A 5,132-nucleotide genomic window follows, 5' to 3' on the forward strand; every position below is an offset into this window, starting at 1 on the left:
TGTGCTTTTGTAATCATGGTCTCCCGTTTTATTTATGTAATTTGGAGGACACTATTTCAAAAAGTTAAGGAAATGAACATTCTAGGAGACAAATTAACCTGACTAAAGTCGCCCAGCTTAGAATCAGTGAACCAAGGATTTGACTCCGACTCCTGGGCACATAGAACACAATGTGCAGCCCGTGGAACTCAAGCAGATATAAGGTACACAGACACAATCTTAGTCGACAGCAAAATGCTTGACAAATATTTCTTACTACTTTAACATTATAAACTGGGTGAGTTCCAATTCACACGAGTTCAGAACTTTACATCATTTAAGTACATCAGAATTCACGGAATTCCAGAAACAAAACTGACTCCGAGATGCCCCAGAGTACCACAGGCAATGGTGACTCCATGCGAGATTTCCTATTTCAGCACTTGGCCCAAGTACCTCACACAGGACTGAAGATGCGAAGGAGATAGCTAGGCAAATCTGCCTAATTTCCCTAAACTCTATGTAGTCCAAGTGCCGCAGCTTGACGCATCCATACGGCTTTGCTTCCTTGAGCAATTGCAGCTTTGGTGGGCTCTGGAGAGTGAGAACACCCGCCCTTGACAGGAACTGTAAGTGAATGAAAGGCTTCAGGTGCTGGGCTGGCTCCTGACTCCTCTGCAAAAGGAAGTGCCTCCCACTTGGCTCGGTGCAGCGATGGTACAGGTGAGTCACCACATTGCCAGCCAGGCAAGTATTTTAAGAAACATGAAGTGTAAGCAGGAACCAGCAGAGAAGGACGAGGACTGAAGTGTCGCCATTAGCTCCGAGGGTGTCTTGTTGTCATGGTGCTAGGAAAATCACTTCCACTTAGAGTCCCACTCACCAGCTGTTTTGCTGGAACTTTTACACGGGAGGCTGGTAGCCACCCCAGCACAGGCGTGGGCCCTGGGTGTGCACACAGGAACACCTGTAGCAGACACCCACTCCAGAGGCCTTACATTGCTTGTCTGACGCATGACCCTACCTCGTGTGACATAATCGGAAGCTTTGGAGTAGTCAGCAACAAGAAGAACCCACCTCAACCTCTATCCCTCCTCTGGCGGTGGGCTCTGGAATAGCACTGTTGCCCATCCTTTGAAACACTATTTCAAGGCTCAGGCCTCAGAACGATGGGCTCAGCCTTCTCAATACTGTGACCCTTTAATACAGTTCCTCATGTTGTGGTGATGCCCCAACCACCAAATTATTTTCGTTGCTACTTCATAACTGTAGTTTTGCTACTGTTTTGAATCATAACGTTAATATCTGATATGCAGGTGGTCCTAAGGTGACCCCTGTGATAGCATTGTTTGACCCCCCAAAGGGGTTTTGACCCACAGGTTGAGAACCACACTGCCTTAGACCATTATGGGGGTAGATTACTTCAGGTTCAGCCAGAAGCAGAGATTGAGGATGACTGGGTGTGGTGGCCCACGCCTTTAATCCCAGCACTTGGGAGGCAGAGGCAGGCGGATCTCTGAGTTCGAGGCCAGCCTGGTCTACAAACTGAGTTCCAGGACAGCAGTCAAGGCTACACAGAGAAACCCTGTCTTAGAGAGAGAGAGAGAGAGAGAGAGAGAGAGAGAGAGAGAGAGAGAGAGAGAGAGAGAGATTGAGGGTGGGATGAGAAAGCTCCCCCCAAAAGTAACACTGGGGCTCCTTGTCGGCCTGCATTCCATAGCGCGCAGCTAGGAAGATAACTCCCTGCGGCCTTTCTTGGTATCCACAACTGCACTGCCCTGAAGGGAAGGGAAGGGGCAGATGCTGACTGCTGCCCGGAAGTGACTTTCTCTGGAACTGTGGTACCTGAAGCGCCATGAAAATAAACTGGAATCCCCACTCAGACTTCACACAGTCCGGTTCCGCTTGTCTCTCAGTGGCTTTTACTTGGAAGCTACAGTGGTTACAGGATAAAGGAGAGTGGTCTGCTATCGGCAGCCATTCCTTAACATTCCTCAATTAAACGAAAGTTTCGTCTTCACGTTAAAACAAGCATGCACTGTCGCTGGGTCCTGCTGTCCTCTCCCCCAGATTATGACGTACATGTTTGGAGCCGGAGGATTTTGTTAAGACCTCAAATGGTTTGAATGTAAGTGGTCCTGGGCCTCGTTTTTTTAAGGAATGAGGCAGACCCAAGCTGGCAAGCATGTGGCCTCTATCCAGTGAGAATGGCAATTCATTTAATTGCTAAAGGCAGTGCTATAGGCGCCACCTCAAGTCCCATTTATACACTGAAGGCCTAACTTCTCGTACCTCAGAATGTGACAGTATTTGGAGCTAGGAACTTTAAAGGGGTAATTAAGCTAAAAATCAGAGAATAGGCCCGAATCCAACTTGACTGGTGCATTTTAAGAAGAACAGAGACCAAAGGAGAGAATGTTGAAGAAAAACAAAATAAAATGAAAAACTGGTCCTGCCATCGGCTGGGTCTTGGCCCTCTACTCCCAGAACTTCAGGACAGCACGTTTCTGCTGTTTGGGCCACTCAGTGTGTAGTACTCAGCTGCACCAGCCATTGCAGAATAACACAACCTAGGAACACCCGATCACTCAACACCCACCTCAGCAGGCAGAGAGTGCTGCCCTGTAGTACGCATACAAGGTTAGCTGTGAACCCTGAGCTATGCCTCAGACCAGGAGTCATAGAAGCAGAGTCACACATGACAGCCATGGCTTCTAAGACTGGCCATTCATTCCAGAACCTTCTTCATTGCCTTACAACCTCGGAGACTCAGAGAGTTATGATTGTGGGTTTTTTGGGTTTTTTTTGTTTGTTTGTTTTTTGTTTTTTAAGATTTACTTATTTATTTTAAATATATGAGTACACTGTTGCTGTCTTCAGACCACACGAAGAGGGCATTGGATCCCATTATAGATGGTTGTGAGCCACCATGTGGTTGCTGGGAATTGAACCTCTAGAAAGCAGTCAGTGTCTTTAATCGCTGAGCCATCTTTCCACCCCTACGACTGTGATTTGAACAAACACATCCATGGTTCTGGTGTGCCGGGATGTATTCTGAGATGGCACATATTCTTCCCCATAGCACTGTGATTGTAGGAAGGAGAGAAAGCTCTGACGTAGTGAATGTGTCCTTTGACATGAATACATCCTGCTAAGGACTCTGAGACCAGTTGGTCCATGGTAAACTGGCAAAGTCATTGCCCATAAAGGTCAGGTACAATGAGACAGCAAAGCTTTCCTTAAGAGTCTGAGTAAAGGTCAGGAAATGATGGCTCGTGCCTTTAATTCCAGCACTTGGAAGGCAGAGGCAGGATGATCTCTGAATTCAAGGCCAGCCTGGTCTATAAAGTGAGTTCCAGGACATCCAGAGTTGCACAGAGTAACCATCTCAAAACAAATAAACAGCTATGCTCCTCCCTATTCCAGAGACAGCTGCATTCTCTTGTGCAATGCCAACCTTGTCCTGTAGACACAATGGTGAAGGTTGGTGTAAATGTATTTGGCTTATTGGACACCTGGTTACCAGGGCTTCCTTTTCTGCATCTGGCAAAGAGGACATTGTTGCCATCAGTAACCCCTTCGTTGACCTCAACTACATGGTCTACATGTTCCAGTATACTCTATCTATAGCAAGTTCAATGGCACAGTCAAAGCTGAGAATGGGAAGCTTGTCATCAATGGGAAGCCCATCACCATCTTCCAGGACTGAGATCCTGCTAACATCAAATGGGGTGATGCTGGTGCTAAGTACGTCGTGGAGTCTACTGGCATCTTCACCACCATGGAGAAGGCCGAGACCCACTAGAAGGATGAGACCACAAGGGTCATCGTCTCCACCCCTTCTACCAATGCCCCAATGTTTGTGATGGGTATGAACCACGAGAAATATGATAACTCACTCAAGTTTGTCAGCAATGAATCCTGTACCACCAACTGCTTAGCGCCCCCTGGCCAAGGTCATCCACAACAACTTTGGCATCATGGAAAGACTCATGACTACAGTCTATGCCATCACTGCCACTCAGAAGACTTTGGATGGTCCTTCTGGAAAGCTGTGGCGTGATGGCCATGGGGCTGCTCAGACCATCATCCCTGCATCCATTGGTGATGCCAAGGCTGTGGGCAAGGTCATCCCAGAGCTGAAAAAGAAGCTCACTGGCATGGTCTTTCATGTTCCTACCCCCAGTGTATCCATTGTGGATCTGACATGCCACCTAGAGAAACCTGACAAGTATGATAAAATCAAGAAGGTGGTGAAGTAGGCATCCAAGGGCCCACTAAAGGGCATCCTGCACTACACCAAGGACCAGGTTGTCTCCTGCAACTTCAACAGTATCTCTCCACTCCTCCTCCCAGTATTCCAATGAATATGGCTACAGCAACAGGGTGGTGGACCTCATGGCCTACATGGCCTCCAAGGAGAAAGAAACCCTGGACCACCCACCCCAGCAAGGACACTGAGAGAAAGAGGGAGGTCCTCAGTTGCTGAGGAGTCCCTGACCCAACTCGGCCCACAATACTGACATCTCCCTCACAGTTTCCATCTCAGACTCCCATAATAATGAGAGGAGGCTAGGGAGCCCTACTCTCTTAGACACCATCAATAAAGTTCGTTGCACCCTCCCCCACAACAAAACCAAACAAACAAAAAACAAAACAAAACCAAAAAACCCAACCAACCAACAAACAAAAATGTCTGAATGGGTGTTTAGGAACGGTTGACCAGTGTGAGCGATTAGGCTTCGTCTTCCTGGATGTTTATAGCCTGAGACATGAGACAGCTCACCCTCCGTGACCTCCTCCTGAAACTAGCTAACCCCTCCCCGGTGCTGTACGTAACAAACACAGTGAGGTTTCATGTTGCAGCTGTTAGAGAACCCCTGCTCCCAGATTCATTGTATCTGTCCTTTCTTCACTTTCTTGTGATCCAGCCAGCCAGGGTTCTGGGATTCAAACTGCACAATTCATGGTGGTAATACATGTGCTGAAAAATCCACAGCCCCTAATTCAAATCCCAGGGGCGAGCCAGGCATGGCAGAATTTGGGGGAATCTGATAAAGAGTCAAAGAATGTGCATATCACTGGCTACATAACACCTTATAGCATCTGCAGCCATGTCCTGTGTTCAGATAGATGACCACTTCTCTAAATGT

The 5,132-nt window shown here is 47.6% G+C and overlaps 1 pseudogene; it reads left to right on the forward strand.

Moving 5' to 3' along the window:
• Positions 1–3,453: 3,453 nt before the first annotated feature.
• Positions 3,454–4,395, forward strand: LOC110320713 (annotated as a pseudogene).
• Positions 4,396–5,132: the final 737 nt, after the last annotated feature.

This window comes from Mus pahari, chromosome 4 (assembly GCF_900095145.1).
Source record: "Mus pahari chromosome 4, PAHARI_EIJ_v1.1, whole genome shotgun sequence".
NCBI lineage: Eukaryota > Metazoa > Chordata > Mammalia > Rodentia > Muridae > Mus > Mus pahari.